This window comes from Hordeum vulgare, chromosome 7H (assembly GCF_904849725.1).
Source record: "Hordeum vulgare subsp. vulgare chromosome 7H, MorexV3_pseudomolecules_assembly, whole genome shotgun sequence".
In the NCBI taxonomy this organism is placed as follows: Eukaryota; Viridiplantae; Streptophyta; class Magnoliopsida; order Poales; family Poaceae; genus Hordeum; species Hordeum vulgare.
This window is the reverse complement of record NC_058524.1, coordinates 415,473,526-415,494,609: the sequence shown is the minus strand read 5'-3', so window position 1 is coordinate 415,494,609 and position 21,084 is coordinate 415,473,526. Positions and strand designations below refer to the sequence as shown.

General features: G+C 45.0%; 1 pseudogene; it reads left to right on the top strand.

Annotated features, from left to right (window-relative positions):
• The first annotated feature begins 2,815 nt into the window (after positions 1-2,815).
• On the top strand, positions 2,816-8,159 carry LOC123408996 (annotated as a pseudogene).
• Positions 8,160-21,084: the final 12,925 nt, after the last annotated feature.

The following is a 21,084-nucleotide window of genomic DNA, read 5'->3' as shown; positions in this document are numbered from 1 at the left end:
TTTTTCTTTTGTCTCTTTTAGTTTGTCAACTGAATTGCTTGAGGACAAGCAAGGTTTTAATCTAGGGGGAGTTGATACGTCTCTGTCGTATCTACTTTTCCAAACTCTTTTGCCCTTGTTTTGGACTCTAATTTGCATGATTTGACTGGAACTAACCCGGACTAACGCTCTTTTCAGCAGAATTGCCATGGTGTTGTTTTGCGCACAAATAAAAGTTCTCGGAATAACCTGAAAATTTAGGAGAATTTTTGCGGAATTTATAAAAAATATTGGCGCAAGAATCAACGGAGGAAGTGGAGCTGTGAGCCCACAAGCCCACCAGGCGCCCCCCCCCCCCTCCCCGGTCGCACCTGGCAGGCTTGTGGGGGCCACAAAGCTCCACCGCCTCCAATCTCAGGTCTATTTAGCCTCTTTCGTTCGAAAAAATCAAGGAGAAGAGTTCATCGCGTTTTACGATATGGAGGCGCCGCCACCTCCTATTCTTCCTCTAGAGGGCAGATCTGGAGTCCGTTCTGGGCTCCGGAGAGGGGAAATCGTCGTCATCGTCATCATCAACCTTCCTTCATCGCCAATGCCATGATGCTCTTCACTGTTCGTGAGTAATCTCATCGTAGGCTTGCTGGACGGTGATGGGTTGGATGAGATCTATCATGTAATCGAGTTAGTTTTGACGGGGATTGATCCCTAGTATCCACTATGTTCTGAGATTGATGTTGCTACTACTTTGCCATGCTTAATGCTTGTCACTAGGGCCCGAGTGCCATGATTTCAGATCTGAACCTATTATGTTGTCGCCAATATATGTGTGTTCTTGATCCTACCTTGCAAGTTGTAGTCACCTACTATGTGTTATGACCCAGCAACCCCGGAGTGACAATAGCCGGAAACACTCCCGGAGATGACCATAGTATGAGGAGTTCATGTATTCAAAAAGTGTTAATGCCTTGGTCCGGTTCTTTATTAAAAGGAGAACCTTCATATCCTGTAGTTTCCATTAGGACCCCGCTGCCACGGGAGGGATGGACAATAGATGTCATGCAAGTTCTTTTCCCTAAGCACGTATGACTACATACAGAATACATGCCTACATTACATTGACGAACTGGAGCTAGTTACATATCTCTCCGTGTTATAACTGTTGCATGATGAATAGCATCCGGCATAATCATCCATCACCGATCCAATGCCTACGAGTCTTTTACTACTGGTCCTTGCTACGTTACTTTGCTGCTACTGCTGTCACTGTGTATGTTGTTACTTTGTTGCTACTGTTGTTACTCTGTTGCTACTGCTATTACTTTGCTGCTACTGGTTACTATTGCTACCGCTGCTATCATACTACCTTGCTACTGATACTTTGCTGCAGATACTAAATCTTTCAGGTGTGGTTGAATTGATAACTCAACTGCTAATACTTTAGAATATTCTTTAGCTTCCCCTTGAGTCGAATCAATAAATTTGGGTTGATACTCTACCCTCGAAAACTGTTGCGATCCCCTATACTTGTGGGTTATCAGGGCCCACAAGTCTGCTAGGCGCCCCCAGGCCGCGGCTAGTGGGCTTGTGGCCTCCCCCGGTACCTTTTGCCTTGGTTCTCAAGCTTCCTGCGTATCTTCTGTTCCGGAAAAAATCTTTTCGGAGGTTTTATTCTGTTTGATATTCTCCTATGAAAAAGGTCAAAAACACGGAAAAACAGGAACTGGCACTTGGCACTGAGTTAATAAGTTAGTCCCAAAAAATATATAAAATGCATACAAAACATCCAAAGTTTGACAAGATAATAGCATGGAACCATCAAAAATTATAGATACGTTGGAGACGTATCAAGGATCTTCCGGTACAAAGATCGATACCGACTCCGGAGACGGCTTGATGGATGGCTTGTGCAATTGCTCGAGGGAGACGCCAGTTGGGATTGCCTGCCTTGTGGAGCCGATTTTGGCTAAGGTGTCAGCCGCCTCATTGTCCGCCCTGGGGACATGGAACTCGCAGCCCTCGAAAGGACCACTGAGCTGTTGGATGAGGAAGTGGTAGCTCGCCATGTTGGCGTCCCTGGCGTCCCATTCACCACAGACTTGCTGCACCACAAGATCTGAGTCACCGAAGCAAAGGATCAGTCGGATGCCAATCTCTCTGGCAAGCCGGAGGCCGTGAGCGAGTGCCTCGTACTCGGCGACATTGTTGGGTTGCGGCCTTGCCAAGCTAAAAGGGATATTGCAGCAATGGATAGCTCTGTGCGACGCTGCACAGGAGGACACTCTACGACCATTTGTCCTCCTGCTGGACAAACATCGGGGAGGGGGACTCATGCGGATAGCATGGATATGAGCATATCATCATCTTCCTTGGTGTTTGTAATAATAAAAGTTAGACTATGTTGCTGGTGTTTGCCCAAACTGTTTGGGTTCGCTTATTCCTCGTGTTTTGGGTGTCGTTTTAGTCCTCTCCATGAGACATCTCATGTGTGTTGTGCTTGGGTGGCTGCTTTTCTATTTAGGTGGTGGTAATAATTTGATCTATAACTCTGTTGCTTTGCTGCTTCATCTACTACCACAAAAAAGCACGAGAGAGCAGATCCAACTCGTCATCTTAGCTATCTAATCACACCATTATATGTCTAAAAACATCGTTAACGAAATGACTTCGTTAACGAAAGGACAACCCAACACCCTTTGCACGTCTTCACCCAGCCCCATGCCCGCCCGGATATCGCGCCCACCCACCCCCACCCCCACACCCGCCCCGCCTACCCGCACATGCTCTCCCAGCGTCAGGGGCTGCCAAGCAAATCACCCGCACCCCGCATGCGGCGGCGATGGCTGACAACATCACGCCGTGCACCGCGTCCAGCTACCTCGACCCCTCCTACTGGTAGCTCACAACTTCCTTATCACTCCGCTCTACTCCCCGGAGCTCCAAGCCACCCATCGAGAAGCGGACCCATGCATCTCGCCTCGTGGCTTCGCAGGGACGGGAGGTTCGACAAGGAGGAGCACTATGAGTGGTTCAAGGACTTCTCCCACTTCCGCCACCTCCTCGCCCCGCTCCTCTCTCCCTCCCTCTTGGTCCGTGCTCCCCCGCGCCTCTTTCCCCGATTCCTCACATAACTTTCATGGATCTTAGTTCGTGAGCTCCTGAATTTTGAACCGTGTCGTGATTTGTTGCGTGCTCTGCAATTATAGCAAGTTTTGGAGGTCGGCTGCGGCAATTCGCGGATTGGGGATGAGCTCTTGCGGGAGGGCGTCGCTGGCGGCATCACCCGCATCAACCTCTCACTGGTCGCCGTCCAGAGGATGCGCGACAGACTAGCGGAGCAGGGCGCCAGTGGTCAGTAGAGTTCGCCAGTTTGGTCGGGAATGTACTTTGTGCATGTATGTTTGTCACCGCTTGCATTTGGCCGTTTGAGTGAGAAATTGACTTCTGCTACATGAAGGTGTGGGTGTGGTGGTGGCTGACATGGTTGATCTTCCATTCGAGAGCGAGAGCTTCGACCTCGTGATCGAGAAAGGGACCATGGTATGCGTGTTGTGGACTTTGATGCCTCCCACTGTTCCAACCTATCAATATTTTGTGTTGTCATTTTTTAAAAGCTATGCTATGCTTAACGCTAACTGCAACTCAAAATAACAAACATATTAACCAACAAAGGTTGTGGTTGCATAGTAGTAATGTGTGTTGAGACACTAATTTTTTTCCTGGTTACACCTGCAATTTGACATGCGGCCAGTAATATCACCTTCAACATGAAAACTTGGTTTGAATTCTTGAACTGTGCTCTTGTGAATTCACGGCCTCTTTGATTCGCAGGATTGTAGAATTGTAGGAATAGGAAAAATAAAGGAATGGAATGTCATGTCCATTCTAATCCTATGGGATTTGAGTTTGCTTGATTGTGTCACAGGAAAAAACAAATCAAAGAGATTTTTCCAAGCGGCTAGAGTTGCACAGTCTGCTGAGGAAAAATATCCGGAGAAATAGGAAAAAGTTGGTTCGTCAAATGACAAAATAAGCAAAAGCTTCTTAGGCCTTCAAGATTATTGTAATCCACCTCAATGCCAAATGCAGCCGAAGTGTGTGCAGATAGACTGTCTTAGCTAATACTCCCTCTGTTCCTAAATATAAGCCCTTTTAAAGATTTTACTATGGACTACATACGGAGCAAAATGAGTGAATCTATACTTTAAAATATGTCTATATACATCCGTATGTAGTTTCTAATGAAATCCTAAAAGCTCTTATATTTAGGAACGAAGAGAGTAGTATACTGCCCTCGCTATATAGCAACATGATTCTATACTTTTAACATATTATCAAGATCATCGAGATATATACAACCGGTGGTATGTGATAGTATTACTTGGTGTTTTAGTGGAAATGCACAACTGCATCTATTACACAATTTCAGAAGATGGGCCGAGGAGCTATTTACACTACTGTGTTATTCCTATCCTTATCTGAATGACCATTCAGTCATTCACATTATAAAAGATGCGGAAGACAAGATCATGTGTGCCGAATTCCAGTATAAACGTAGTTATTAACTACTACTACAACAACAACAACAAAGCCTTTAGTCCCAAACAAGTTGGGGTAGGCTAGAGGTGAAACCCATAAGATCTCGCGACCAACTCATTGTTCTGGCACATGGATAGCAAGCTTCCATGCACCCGTGCTCATGTCTAGATCTTTGGTGATGCTCCAGTCGTTTAGATCTCTCTTTACGGACTCCTTCCATGTCAAGTTTGGTCTACCCCGACCTCTCTTGACATTATCAGCATGCTTTAGCTGTCCGCTATGCACTGGGGCTTCTGGAGGCCTGTGCTGAATATGCCCAAACCATCTCAGACAATGTTGGACAAGCTTCTCTTAAATTGGCGCTACCCCAACTCTATCTCGTATATCATCATTTATGATTCGATCCTTCCTTGTGTGGCCACACATCCATCTCAACAAGCGCATCTCCACCACTCCTAGCTATTGCACATGTCGCCTTTTAGTCGACTGACACTCAACGCCATACAACATAGTTGGTCGAACCGCGGTCCTATAGGACTTGCCTTTTAGCTTTTGTGGCACCCTCTTGTCATAGAGAATGCCAGAAGCTTGGCGCCACTTCATCCATCCGACTTTAATTCGATGGTTCACATCTTCATCGATATCCCCTTCCTTCTGCAACATTGACCCCAAATAACGAAAGGTGTCCTTGTGGGGTACCACCTGCACATCAAGGCTAACACCCCCTCCTCCTCGTGCTTACTAGTACTAAAAGCGCACCTCATGTACTCGGTCTTAGTCCTACTAAGTCTAAAACCTTTCGATTCTAAGGTTTGCCTCCATAACTCCAACTTCCTGATAACCCCCGTCCGACTATCATCACTAATATCACATCGTCCGCAAAGAGCATACACCATGGGATATCTCCTTGTATATCCCTTGTGACCTCATCCATCACCAAGGCAAAAAGATAAGGGCTCCGAGCTGATCCCTGCTGCTGTCCTATCCCTGCTGCTGTCGCCATCACTTGTTCGAACACATTTCACAACATTATTGTACATCTCCTTGATGAGGGTAATGTACTTTGCTGGAACTTTGTGTTTCTCCAAGGCCCGCCACATAAAATTCTGCGGTATCTTATTATAGGCCTTCTCCAAGTCAATGAACACCATATACAAGTCCTTCTTTTGCTCCCTATATCTCTCCATAAGTTGTCGTACCAAGAAAATTCCTTCCATGGTTGACCTCCTAGGCATGAAACAAAACTGATTTTTGGTCAGGCTTGTCATTCTTCTTAAGCGGTTCTCAATGACTCTCTCCCATAGCTTCATTGTATGGCTCATCAATTTAATTCCACGACAATTAGCACGACTCTAAACATCCCCTTGTTCTTGAAGATTGATACTAATATACTCCGTCTCCATTCTTATGGCATCTTGTTTGCCCGAAAAATGAGGTTGAAAATTTTGGTTAGCCATACTATAGCTATGTCCCCGAGGCCTCTCCACACCTCAATGGGAATACAATCAGGGCCCATCGACATGCCTCCTTTCATCCTATTGAAAGCCTCCTTGACCTCCGACTCCTGGACTCGCCGCACAAAACGTCTGCTAGTCTCATCAAAGGAGTCGTCTAGATCAATGGTAGAGCTCTCACTCTCCCCATTGAACAGCTTGTCAAACTACTCCCGCCATCTATGATTAATCTCCTCGTTCTTCACTAGGAGTTGCTCTTCTCCTTCCTTGATGCACTTGATTTGGTCAACATCCATTGTCTTCCTCTCTCGGATCTTGGCCATCTTATAGATGTCCCTTTCGCCTTCCTTCATGTCTAACCATTGGTAGAGGTCCTCATACGCCCGAACCCTTGCTTCACTCACAGCTCGCTTTGCGGCCTCCTTTGCCATCTTGTACTTCTCTCTATTGTCTACACTCCTATCCAAACATAGGCGTCTGAAACAATCTTTCTTCTCCCTAATTTCCTTCTGGACATCAGCGTTCCACCACCAAGTATCTTTAGCTTCTCTTTCTACTTCCCGTGGACACTCCAAACTCCTCTGAGGCCACCTTACGAATGCAAGTCGCCATCTTCATCCACATGTTGTATGCATCACCTCCTTCCTCTCAAGGGCCCTCCTTAATGACCCTCTCCTTAAACGCCTGAGCTACCTGCCCCTTGAGCTTCCACCACTTTGTTCTCGTGACTTTGGCATGCTTGTCCCACTGGACACAAATCCAAAAGTAGAAGTTAGCAACCACAAGCTTATGCTGAGGGATAAAACTCTCTTGAGGTATTACCTTACAGTCTAGGCATGCACACATGTCTTCTCTTCTCGAGAGGATGAAATCAATCTGGCTAGAGTGTTGCCCACTACTGTAAGTCACTAGATGTGATCCTCTCTTCTTAAAGAGGGTGTTAGCTATGATCATGTTGTAGGCTAGCGCAAAGCTTAAGATGTCTTCTCCTTCTTGATTCCTGATGCCATAGACAAATCCCACATGCACCCCTTCAAAATTTGTGTTAGATGTGCCCATGTTTCCATTGAGGTCTCCTCCTATGAAGAGCCTCTCACCAATCGGTACACTCCTAACGTAGTTAATAACTATGTTAAAAATTCGTTTGTGTGGTTGTCAAATGCGATAACTAATACAAGTTGTTTAACACAACATATTGGCCAATGAGGTGGTTGCATCTGCATGTTATCTTGATAATTAACTAACAATTTTACTGTTAGGATAGCTGCACAACCAGGGAAAAGGAGTCAGTTCGAACAATCAAGATACTTAACTCAGCACCTTAAAAAATACACAGAAAGATGCACTATGTCTATTGACTTATCCTAACATCTCTGTTCTTTCATAGCATCCAAACTTAGATATTTTTGTCATCTTGCGATTAGATTATTAGATATTGCCTATAAACTTATACAGAAATATCCTTTGATAGAATGTGTTGTTTGTGGACAGTGGTGATCCATGCAACCCCAATCCTACAACAGTGGATAATGTAACCAAAATGCACAAAAGGTATCCATAAGGTTTTGAAGCCAGATGGCAAATTTATATCAATTACCTTCGACAGGTTTGGCGTCTGAATCCCTCTTTCTTGCCCTTCACTTGTCATCGCTTTTGTATTTCATACACATTTCTTTGCATGTCCCAATGATATGCTCTTTCTGGGTTTGTGGGTATGCTATTTGTGTGTTGTACATAAGTACTCCCTCCTTTCCGAATTATAAGATGTTTTAACTTTCTCTGAAGCAGATGTATATAGACATGTTTTACTGTGTTTGCTCAGTCATTTTAGTCAGTATGTGGTCCATACTGAAATATCCAAAAACATCTTGTAATTCGAAACGGAGGTGATACTAAATAAGGATATAGCTTTTGTTTAGCAATATCACACAATAGTTATGAACGTGATATATAAAGAATTAAAGATTTATCTTTAATTAGTATTCATGAAGAGAAGAGCAAGGGGGACTGGTCATGAACTGTGATTTATTTGTTTAGCAGCTTTACTTCTTTTTCTAAAATTTCTACTTTCTACGACAGCCACACTTTCGTCGTCGATTTTTCGAAGCACCCGAGTTTACATGGTGTGTCGAGTGGAAAACCTTTGGTGATGGCTTCCATTATTTGTTCTACATCCTACAAAAGATTTAATGTTTACCAGCCTCCACACGACCCCCATTCCGCCGGCCCCCACGTCGCGCTAGCCGACCCCAGCACCCGCCCCGCCAGCCCTCACCCGCCCAGCGCACCAGCCATCCCACCCCCCGACTGCCTAGCCCCGCCGCCGCCCCGCCAGCCCCCAGCCGACCCCCACATTGCGCCAGCCGACCCCCGCACCTGCCCCCACCCGCCCAACCTCGCCAGCCATCCCAACCCCACCCCCCACCCCGCTCGCCGCCGCCCCGCCGTCCCAAGAGCCCCTCTCCGCCGCACCGTGTGCTGCCTCTGACGCCCGTGCCACCGACGGGGGCGGACGAGCGGGGGAGATCCCGATGATCCAGTGGTGTCGGCTCCGATGCGTTCGGGCACGTCTACCTCGGTTTCCTCAGCTCCACCAGGTTTCCCCAAATGGTGAGGTGGAGGGGGCGCCGGCGGGCATGTCTACCATGGTAGCAGATCAACTGCCCCCATGGCGGCGACAAGCACCGATGGGCAGATCCATGCGGCGGAGGGGGTGCCTGCGGCAGAGGCAGGTGGTGGACTGCAACGCAGGGTTCCGAGCAATCCATCGGTCAGTTGACCTGTCATGCCTGATTTGGGATATGTAGTATATTTGATAGCAACTCTGGAACAGTAGGTGGAGGTGAACAATTGTGTACTTGTCTTGGAATAGCATGTACAATTTCTTTTGTGCTATAGAGACTACATATTTTTGTAGGCTCTTTTGTTCAGTGTTGCACACCTCGCGCGTTTATCATAAAACAAGAAATAACTTTAGTTTCTCGAAGATTCGTTTAATTTTTGAAAACTAAAGAAAGAAACTACTTTAGTTTCTGTAAGGTCACTTTATATAGTTTCTAAAAGAAACATTTTTTTCTTCAATATTGTACATTCTTGAACCAACTTTAGTTTCGAAAAGTTTTGCAAGATACTATGTAAGTTCTTTATTATTTTGGCAAATTTAGATTATTTTTGGTACACATTTATTTTTGCAAGTTGTGATCTTATTTTACACTAGTACACGGGCACGTGCAACGCACGTGTATGCCAGTATATACTAATCAAACATAATATAATACAAGGAAAAATTTAATATCATATTAACCACAACAATGCTCATCTAAAAATAATTATTTTAAAAATTAATTTGCATAATTCATAATTCAAATTTTTCATCTGTGAAAGCCAAACTTACTGAAATCATCATCATTCAACAAGCGGCAAGCGTGCACACAAGGATTATGATTTTTTGCATCATTCTGTAGGTAGTTCGCTTACTTCTCATAGGAAGTTTGAGCATACCACCATTGACCTACCGATGTGAATTGAATCTCATATACTGTTGTGCTAGTTAGGTCTTTAAAATAGGTTTCTCCCACTATAAACCGAGATGCAACAGAGTGATAATAGTCAAGCTGATAGAAATATTAGTCTCAAAATCAGGAAGAAATATTAGTCAAGGTCACGATGCCGCCGGACGGCATCGTCAAGCTCCTCCCTGCTCTTATTAACCTAAATGACAACTAAAAAATAACAATATGGTACAGTAAAGAGAAAATTGCTTGTCAAACAGATGAATGACTTATTTCTCATCACATGGAATTACATGATATCTGAGGCGATCAAATCTCTTTCTAGCTTATACATGTACATATTGAAAGCGGCCAACTCGAAGCATATTCAAAAAATCAACAGCACCGGCGAAAGAATGCCCTTCTCCACGGTAGCCAAGCAAGCCCATGACATTCTCATGATTTAATTTGTACAAGCCTGTGATACAGAAGTACAACCGTTGGAATCAAATACGAACTGAATAATATATGATTAAAATATATAGTTGGATCATCAGGGTTACTAAAAATTGGTTAGTACGTCACATCATTACTAATGTATAAATGAAAAAGATATGCAGGTCAGGTATGTCCTGCTCCCACTCCGTAGATGCGGCAAGGCAAACTGTTTCCAGAGTGCCTGTTATAAAAGCCAAGAAAGAAAATAGACACTTAGAGCAATCTTGGCAGATTCCTGAATTTCATTCCTGAATCTTAGCAAGAAATGCACGATAAGTAGCACGTTGCTCTTGAGTTAAACTACAGAAAAGAACCTGCTCTGTTTTCTTGGGAAGTTGTGCATTGACATCTGCTTTCATTCTCCTAAGAAGATACGGCATGATCAAGTCATGCAGGACAACAGCACATCTGTACGCTGTGGACACTTGCAATGGTGTTGCATTAACATACCCTTTGACAGTTATTGGAACAGAGAACTCGGTCTCGAACACCAGCAGGACGCCTAATTTCCCAGGGAACACGAAATCTAACAGAGGCCACAGTTCTGAAAGTTTATTCTGAATAGGCGCTCATGTCATAATTATCCTGTGCACAGTCCGCAATTGCTTGCACACCAGAGTTACCTCGGCATTAGGATTCCTTATGCGGTGACCCTCATCCAATACAGCATATCCCCATTCTATATCAAGCAACTTCTCCCGTATGATTCTTAGCTGCTCATATGTCGTCAGAAGCAAGCCTGACCCTGAATTTACAACACGTGAAATCAAGTCATCCCACTTTTGTGGAGGCTTCACGCGTGTAACCTCTTCCTGATCGCTATCCCAAGAAACATCCCTCTCAGAATCACTGTATCTCTTGCCCTTTTTACTTGAACTGTTTGCAGAATCATGTAAGATCTCAACTTTGAATTTTGGATACATTTACTGGCCTCCCTTCTGTTGGAATTATGCCCTAGAGGCAATAATAAATGTATAGTTATTATTATAATTCCTGTATCAAGATAATAGTTTATTATCCATGCTATAATTGTATTGAATGAAGACTCATTTACATGTGTGGATACATAGACAAAACACCGTCCCTAGCATGCCTCTAGTTGGCTAGCCAGTTGATCGATGATAGTCAGTGTCTTCTGATTATGAACAAGGTGTTGTTGCTTGATAACTGGATCACATCATTGGGAGAATCACGTGATGGACTAGACCCAAACTAATAGACGTAGCATGTTTATCGTGTCTTTTTGTTGCTACTGTTTTCTGCGTGTCAAGTATTTATTCCTATGACCATGAGATCATATAACTCACTGACACCGGAGGAATGCTTTGTGTGTATCAAACGTCGCAACGTAACTGGGTGACTATGAAGATGCTCTACAGGTATCTCCGAAGGTGTTAGTTGAGTTAGTATGGATCAAGACTGGGATTTGTCACTCCGTGTGACGGAGAGGTATCTCGGGGCCCACTCGGTAATACAACATCACACATAAGCCTTGCAAGCAATGTAACTTAGTGTAAGTTGCGGGATCTTGTATTACGGAACGAGTAAAGAGACTTGCCGGTAAACGAGATTGAAATAGGTATGCGGATACTGACGATCGAATCTCGGGCAAGTAACATACCGAAGGACAAAGGGAATGACATACGGGATTATACGAATCCTTGGCACTGAGGTTCAAACGATAAGATCTTCGTAGAATATGTAGGATCCAATATGGGCATCCAGGTCCCGCTATTGGATATTGACCGAGGAGTCTCTCGGGTCATGTCTACATAGTTCTCGAACCCGCAGGGTCTGCACACTTAAGGTTCGACGTTGTTTTATGCGTATTTGAGTTATATGGTTGGTTACCGAATGTTGTTCGGGGTCCCGGATGAGATCACGGACGTCACGAGGGTTTCCGGAATGGTCCGGAAACGAAGATTGATATATAGGATGACCTCATTTGATTACCGGAAGGTTTTCGGAGTTGCCGGGAGTGTACCGGGAATGACGAATGGGTTCCGGGAGTTCACCGGAAGGGGGCAACCCACTCCGGGGAAGCCCATAGGTATCTGTGGGGGTCACACCAGCCCTTAGTGGGCTGGTGGGACAGCCCACCAAATCCTATGCGCCAAGGAAGAAAAATCAAAGGAAGAAAGAAAAAAAAGGAAGAAGTGGGAAGGGGGAAGGACTCCCTCCCACCAAACCAAGTAGGACTCGGTTTGGGGGGGGAGAGTCCTCCCCCCTGGCTCGGCCGACCCCTTGGGGTTCCCTTGGACCCCAAGGCAAGGTCCCCCTCCCTCCTCCTATATATATGGGGCTTTTAGGGCAGATTTGAGACGACTTTCTCACGGCTGCCCGACCACATACCTCCATAGTTTTTCCTCTAGATCGCGTTTCTGCGGAGCTCGGGCGGAGCCCTGCTGAGACGAGATCATCACCAACCTCCGGAGCGCCGTCACGCTGCCGGAGAACTCTTCTACCTCTCCGTCTCTCTTGCTGGATCAAGAAGGCCGAGATCATCGTCGAGCTGTACGTGTGCTGAACGCGGAGGTGCCGTCCGTTCGGTACTAGATCGTGGGACTGATCGCGGGATTGTTCGCGGGGCGGATCGAGGGACGTGAGGACGTTCCACTACATCAACCGCGATCTCTAATCGCTTCTTCTGTATGATCTACAAGGGTACGTAGATCACTCATCCCCTCTCGTAGATGGACATCACCATGATAGGTCTTCGTGCGCGTAGGAAATTTTTTTTTGTTTCCCATGCGACGTTCCCCAACAGTGGCATCATGAGCTAGGTTCATGCGTAGATGTCTTCTCGAGTAGAACACAAAAGGTTTTGTGGGCGGTGATGTGCGTTTTGCTGCCCTCCTTAGTCTTTTCTTGATTCCGCGGTATTGTTGGATTGAAGCGGCTTGGACCGACATTACTCGTACGCTTACGAGAGACTGGTTTCATCGTTACGAGTAACCCCCTTTGCTCAAAGATGACTGGCAAGTGACGGTTTCTCCAACTTTAGTTGAATCGGATTTGACCGAGGAGGTCCTTGGATGAGGTTAAATAGCAACTCATATATCTCCGTTGTGGTGTTTGCGTAAGTAAGATGCGATCCTACTAGATACCCTTGGTCACCACGTAAAACATGCAACAACAAAATTAGAGGACGTCTAACTTGTTTTTGCAGGGTATGATTGTGATGTGATATGGCCAATGATGTGATGTGATATATTGGATGTATGAGATGATCATGTTGTAATAGAAATATCGACTTGCACGTCGATGGTACGGCAACCGGCAGGAGCCATAGGGTTGTCTTTATACTAACATATGTGCTTGCAGATGCGTTTACTATTTTGCTAGGATGTAGCTTTAGTAGTGATAGCATAAGTAGCACGACAACCCCGATGGCGACACGTTGATGGAGATCATGATGATGGAGATCATGGTGTGGCGCCGGTGACAAGAAGATCGTGCCGGTGCTTTGGTGATGGAGATCAAGAAGCACGTGATGATGGCCATATCATGTCACTTATGAATTGCATGTGATGTTAATCCTTTTATGCACCTTATTTTGCTTAGAACGACGGTAGCATTATGAGGTGATCTCTCACTAAAATTTCAAGACGAAATTGTGTTCTCCCCGACTGTGCACCGTTGCTACAGTTCGTCGTTTCGAGACACCACGTGATGATCGGGTGTGATAGACTCAACGTTCACATACAACGGGTGCAAAACAGTTGCGCACGCAGAACACTCGGGTTAAGCTTGACGAGCCTAGCATGTGCAGACATGGCCTCGGAACACATGAGACCGAAAGGTCGATCATGAATCATATAGATGATATGATTAGCATAGGGATGCTTACCACTGAAACTACTCCCGACTCACGTGATGATCGGACTTGGGATAGTGTAGGTGGATCATGAACCACTCAAATGACTAGAGAGATGTACTTTTTGAGTGGGAGTTTAGCATGTAATTTGATTAAGTTGAACTCTAATTATCTTGAACATAGTCTAAGTCCACTTTGAATATATTTGTGTTGTAGATCATGGCTCACGCAAGTGTCATCCTCAATTTTAATACGTTCCTAGAGAAAGCTAAGTTGAAAGATGATGGAAGCAACTTTGTAGACTGGGCTCATAATCTTAAGCTAATCTTACAAGCTGGAAAGAAGGATTATGTCCTTAATGCTGCGCTAGGAGATGAACCACCCGCTACGGCTGATCAGGATGTTAAGAACGCTTGGTTAGCGCGTAAGGAGGACTACTCAATAGTTCAATGTGCAGTCTTGTATGGCTTAGAACCGGACTTCAACGTCGCTTTGAGCGTCATGGAGCATTTGAGATGTTCCAGGAGTTGAAGTTCATCTTTCAGAAGAACGCCCGGATCGAGAGGTATGAGACCTCCGATAAATTCTATGCTTGCAAGATGGAGGAAAACTCGTCTGTCAGTGAACATGTGCTCAAAATGTCTGGGTACTCAAACCGTCTAGCTGAACTGGGGATTGAACTCCCGCAAGAAGCTATCACTGACAGAATCCTCCAATCACTGCCGCCAAGCTATAAAAGCTTTGTGTTGAACTACAACATGCAAGGGATGAACAAGTCTCCCGGCGAGTTGTTTGCGATGCTGAAAGTCACAGAGTCTGAACTCCGTAAAGAACATCAAGTGTTGATGGTGAGCAAGACCACTAGTTTCAAGAGAAACGGCAAAGGCAAGAAGGGCAATTCGAAGAAGAGCGGCAAGCCCGTTGCCAATCCGCCGAAGAAACCCAAGGCTGGACCTAAGCCTGAAACAGAGTGCTTCTATTGCAAGGGTATGGGTCACTGGAAGCGCAATTGCCCCAAGTATCTGGCAGATAAGAAGGCGGGCAAAGAAAAATCAGGTATATTTGATATACATGTTATTGATGTGTACTTAACCAGCTCTCGTAGTAGTGCCTGGGTATTCGATACCGGTTCTGTTGCTCACATTTGCAACTCGAAGAAGGAACTGCGGAATAGACGGAGGCTGGCGAAAGACGAAGTGACGATGCGCGTAGGAAACGGTTCCAAGGTTGATGCAATCGCTGTCGGCACCATGTCACTTCAACTACCATCGGGATTAGTGATGAACTTAAATCATTGTTATTTAGTGCCTGCGTTGAGCATGAACATTATATCTGGATCTTGTTTATTGCGAGACGGTTACTCTTTTAAGTCTGAGAATAATGGTTGTTCTATTTCTATGAGTAACATCTTTTATGGTCATGCACCGAATGTGAGAGGATTGTTCATATTGAATCTCGATAGCGATACGCATATACATAACATTGAGACCAAAAGAGTTAGAGTAAACAATGATAGCGCCATATTTTTGTGGCACTGCCGCTTGGGTCATATTGGTGTAAAGCGCATGAAGAAACTCCATGCTAATGGACTTTTGGAGTCACTTGACTTTGATTCACTTGACACTTGTGAACCATGCCTCATGGGCAAGATGACTAAAACTCCGTTCTCCGGAACAATGGAGCGTGCAAGTGACTTATTGGAAATCATACATACCGATGTGTGTGGTCCGATGAGCGTGGAGGCACGCGGCGGATATCGTTATTTTCTCACCTTCACTGACGATCTAAGTAGATATGGTTATGTCTACTTGATGAAGCACAAGTCTGAAACATTTGAAAAGTTCAAGCAATTTCAGAGTGAAGTGGAAAATCATCGTAACAAGAAGATCAAGTTCCTACGGTCTGATCGTGGGGGTGAGTATCCGAGTTTCGAGTTTGGTACTCACTTAAGACAATGTGGAATTGTTTCGCAGTTAACACCGCCTGGAACACCACAGCGTAATGGTGTGTCCGAACGTCGTAATCGTACTTTATTAGAAATGGTGCGATCTATGATGTCTCTTACTGATTTGCCGTTATCGTTTTGGGGTCATGCATTAGAAACAGCTGCATTCACTTTAAATAGGGCACCATCGAAATCCGTTGAGACGACACCATACGAACTGTGGTATGGCAAAAGGCCAAAGTTGTCGTTTCTTAAAGTTTGGGGATGTGATGCTTATGTCAAAAAGCTTCAGCCTGAAAAGCTGGAACCCAAAGCGGAAAAGTGCGTCTTCATAGGCTACCCAAAAGAGACAGTTGGGTACACCTTCTATCTCAAATCCGAGGGCAAAGTGTTTGTTGCTAAGAACGGAACTTTTCTCGAGAAGGAGTTTCTCTCGAGAGAATTGAGTGGGAGGAAGATAGAACTTGACGAGGTTGTCGAACCTCTCATCCCTCTGGATGGTGGCGCAGGGCAAGGGGAAACCCCTGTGATTGCGACGCCGGTTGAGGAGGAAGTTAATGATGATGATCATGAAACTCCAGTTCAAGTTTCTGTTGAACCACGCAGGTCGACGAGATCACGCGCTGCTCCAGAGTGGTACGGTAATCCCGTCTTGACAATCATGTTGTTAGACAACAATGAACCTGCAAATTATGAAGAAGCAATGGTGGGCCCAGATTCCAACAAATGGCTAGAAGCCATGAAATCCGAGATAGGATCCATGTATGAGAACAAAGTATGGACTTTGGAGATACTACCTGAGGGCCGCAAAGCTATTCAGAACAAATGGATCTTTAAGAAGAAGACGGACGCTGACGGTAATGTGACCGTTTATAAAGCTCGACTTGTGGCAAAGGGTTTTTCACAAGTTCCAGGAATTGACTACGATGAGACTTTCTCTCCCGTAGCGATGCTTAAGTCCGTCAGAATCATGTTAGCAATAGCTGCATTTTTCGATTATGAAATTTGGCAGATGGATGTCAAAACGGCGTTCCTTAACGGTTTCCTTAAGGAAGAGTTGTATATGATGCAACCCGAAGGTTTTGTCGATCCTAAAAATGCTGACAAGGTGTGCAAGCTCCAGCGATCCATTTATGGACTGGTGCAAGCATCTCGGAGTTGGAACAAACGCTTTGATGAGGTGATCAAAGCATTTGGGTTTATACAAGTGGTTGGAGAATCTTGTATTTACAAGAAAGTGAGTGGGAGCTCTGTGGCGTTTCTAATATTATATGTGGATGACATATTACTGATTGGAAACAACGTAGAGCTTTTGGAGAGCATAAAAGGTTACTTGAATAAAAGTTTCTCTATGAAGGACCTAGGAGAAGCTGCTTACATTCTAGGCATTAAGATCTATAGGGATAGATCAAAACGCCTGATAGGACTTTCACAAAGCACATACCTTGATAAAGTTTTGAAGAGGTTCAAAATGGAACAGTCCAAGAAAGGGTTCTTGCTAGTGTTACAAGGTACGAGATTGAGTAAGACTCAGTGCCCAGCAACTGATGAAGATAGAGAGCATATGCGCTCCGTCCCCTATGCTTCAGCCATAGGCTCTATCATGTATGCGATGCTGTGCACTAGACCGGATGTTAGCCTGGCCATAAGTATGGCAGGCAGGTTCCAGAGTAATCCAGGAGTGGATCACTGGACAGCGGTCAAGAATATCCTAAAGTACCTGAAAAGGACTAAGGAGATGTTTCTCGTGTATGGAGGTGACGAAGAGCTCGCCGTAAAAGGTTACGTCGATGCAAGCTTTGACACAGATCCGGACGACTCTAAGTCGCAAACCGGATACGTATTTATTCTTAATGGGGGTGCAGTAAGCTGGTGCAGTTCCAAGCAAAGCGTCGTAGCAGATTCTACATGTGAAGCGGAATACATGGCTGCCTCGGAGGCGGCTAAGGAGGGTGTCTGGATGAAGCAGTTCATGACGGATCTTGGAGTGGTGCCAAGTGCACTGGATCCAATAACCTTGTTCTGTGACAACACTGGTGCCATTGCCTTAGCAAAGGAACCAAGGTTTCACAAGAAGACCAGACACATCAAACGACGCTTCAACCTCATCCGCGACTACGTCGAGGAGGAGGACGTAAATATATGCAAAGTGCACACGGATCTGAATGTAGCAGACCCGCTGACTAAACCTCTTCCACGGCCAAAACATGATCGACACCAGAACTGTATGGGTGTTAGATTTATTACAATGTAATTCACATGGTGATGTGAGGGCTAGATTATTGACTCTAGTGCAAGTGGGAGACTGTTGGAATTATGCCCTAGAGGCAATAATAAATGTATAGTTATTATTATAATTCCTGTATCAAGATAATAGTTTATTATCCATGCTATAATTGTATTGAATGAAGACTCATTTACATGTGTGGATACATAGACAAAACACCGTCCCTAGCATGCCTCTAGTTGGCTAGCCAGTTGATCGATGATAGTCAGTGTCTTCTGATTATGAACAAGGTGTTGTTGCTTGATAACTGGATCACGTCATTGGGAGAATCACGTGATGGACTAGACCCAAACTAATAGACGTAGCATGTTGATCGTGTCTTTTTGTTGCTACTGTTTTCTGCGTGTCAAGTATTTATTCCTATGACCATGAGATCATATAACTCACTGACACCGGAGGAATGCTTTGTGTGTATCAAACGTCGCAACGTAACTGGGTGACTATAAAGATGCTCTACAGGTATCTCCGAAGGTGTTAGTTGAGTTAGTATGGATCAAGACTGGGATTTGTCACTCCGTGTGACGGAGAGGTATCTCGGGGCCCACTCGGTAATACAACATCACACATAAGCCTTGCAAGCAATGTAACTTAGTGTAAGTTGCGGGATCTTGTATTACGGAACGAGTAAAGAGACTTGCCGGTAAACGAGATTGAAATAGGTATGCGGATACTGACGATCGAATCTCGGGCAAGTAACATACCGAAGGACAAAGGGAATGACATACGGGATTATACGAATCCTTGGCACTGAGGTTCAAACGATAAGATCTTCGTAGAATATGTAGGATCCAATATGGGCATCCAGGTCCCGCTATTGGATATTGACCGAGGAGTCTCTCGGGTCATGTCTACATAGTTCTCGAACCCGCAGGGTCTGCACACTTAAGGTTCGACGTTGTTTTATGCGTATTTGAGTTATATGGTTGGTTACCGAATGTTGTTCGGAGTCCCGGATGAGATCACAGACGTCACGAGGGTTTCCGGAATGGTCCGGAAACGAAGATTGATATATAGGATGACCTCATTTGATTACCGGAAGGTTTTCGGAGTTGCCGGGAGTGTACCGGGAATGACGAATGGGTTCCGGGAGTTCACCGGAAGGGGGCAACCCACTCCGGGGAAGCCCATAGGTATCTGTGGGGGTCACACCAGCCCTTAGTGGGCTGGTGGGACAGCCCACCAAATCCTATGCGCCAAGGAAGAAAAATCAAAGGAAGAAAGAAAAAAAAGGAAGAAGTGGGAAGGGGGAAGGACTCCCTCCCACCAAACCAAGTAGGACTCGGTTTGGGGGGGGAGAGTCCTCCCCCCTGGCTCGGCCGACCCCTTGGGGTTCCCTTGGACCCCAAGGCAAGGTCCCCCTCCCTCCTCCTATATATATGGGGCTTTTAGGGCAGATTTGAGACGACTTTCTCACGGCTGCCCGACCACATACCTCCATAGTTTTTCCTCTAGATCGCGTTTCTGCGGAGCTCGGGCGGAGCCCTGCTGAGACGAGATCATCACCAACCTCCGGAGCGCTGTCACGCTGCCGGAGAACTCTTCTACCTCTCCGTCTCTCTTGCTGGATCAAGAAGGCCGAGATCATCGTCGAGCTGTACGTGTGCTGAACGCGGAGGTGCCGTCCGTTCGGTACTAGATCGTGGGACTGATCGCGGGATTGTTCGCGGGGCGGATCGAGGGACGTGAGGACGTTCCACTACATCAACCGCGATCTCTAATCGCTTCTGCTGTACGATCTACAAGGGTACGTAGATCACTCATCCCCTCTCGTAGATGGACATCACCATGATAGGTCTTCGTGCGCGTAGGAATTTTTTTTTGTTTCCCATGCGACGTTCCCCAACACCTTCGCCACTGTTGCAAAAAAGGCAAAGTTGTCCGATTCATGAAGTCAACGAAAAGAATACACCCAGTTCCTTAACCAACAGGCATACCATTGCTCAAGTAATCCACTTGAATAAAGAAGAGAATGAACATCTCCATGCCCATGTGGCTTTGTCTGCCGAAACACAAAACCAGAAGTAAGAGAAGTGCAAACTCAAGAAGATGAAAACAACAATACTTAATACTCCTGGTATAAGCCATCATATGAAATTATCAACATGGATCTTGTACTTGTTGTTTGGATCTAATGCAAGCCTTGCATCGTTGTCAACTAGACATGCTACTTTTTCCTAAAACAAATAAGCATTAGTCAGCACCAAAAGCAACAGATGTGTATGTTTTTGGCACCGTAAGAAACACATGGAAAAAAGGCAAAATAGAAAGCCACCTGCTTCAGAATTTTCACTTGTGATGGTTCCATTCCAAAATAGGAGTTTGATTCCAAAAGCTTGATGGTCAGTGCATTTGTATCATCAGAAGTCATAATAGCAAATGGGATCTTAGTATGGCATTCACCTGCACACTCAAAGAATGAAAATTTGATCAATTAAAGCAATGCCTGGATTTTCTTGAGGCCCTGGATAAGAGAATTTTGACATAATGAAGATAAACAGTTAAAATCATGCTGGATGAGCCATTCACAGGAAACAAAAAATTACGTTTCTATATTCAACATGTTCTCTAAAGTTCTTTCAGGTTGGGAAAAGGAGAGGTAGAATTGCACTCTATCAATGTGCAGACTGAATTCAGAAACTGGAGACCAAACAGAACAGGTTTAACTTATCTGATTCAGGTCTTTAATCTAGCCTAAAATCATGTTGGTCTAGTCTATATAAGTAAATAATATCAAATTAACAGTACTAATCCAATGGTGTACCTCGGCCTCACATACTAAGTGATATATATTTGAACGTCATCCTTTTTTTACATACTAATAATAGCCATTCAAGGTACTTCTACGGGCTGACGGCAGCTCATTCGGGCAGCCACACCAACCAACAGAAACTGTACCAAGAACATCATTGTACAGAATGGTAGTTCATTTCAAGAAAATTTTAAACTAAATTGAAATGATCAACAGTGGCAGGTATCATAGGAAGTATACAAATACTGCCATACTAGTGAGAAAACTAATCAATAATGACAAGCATCATAGTCTACATACCCTCCATTTTGCAGCTCACCTCTTGTAA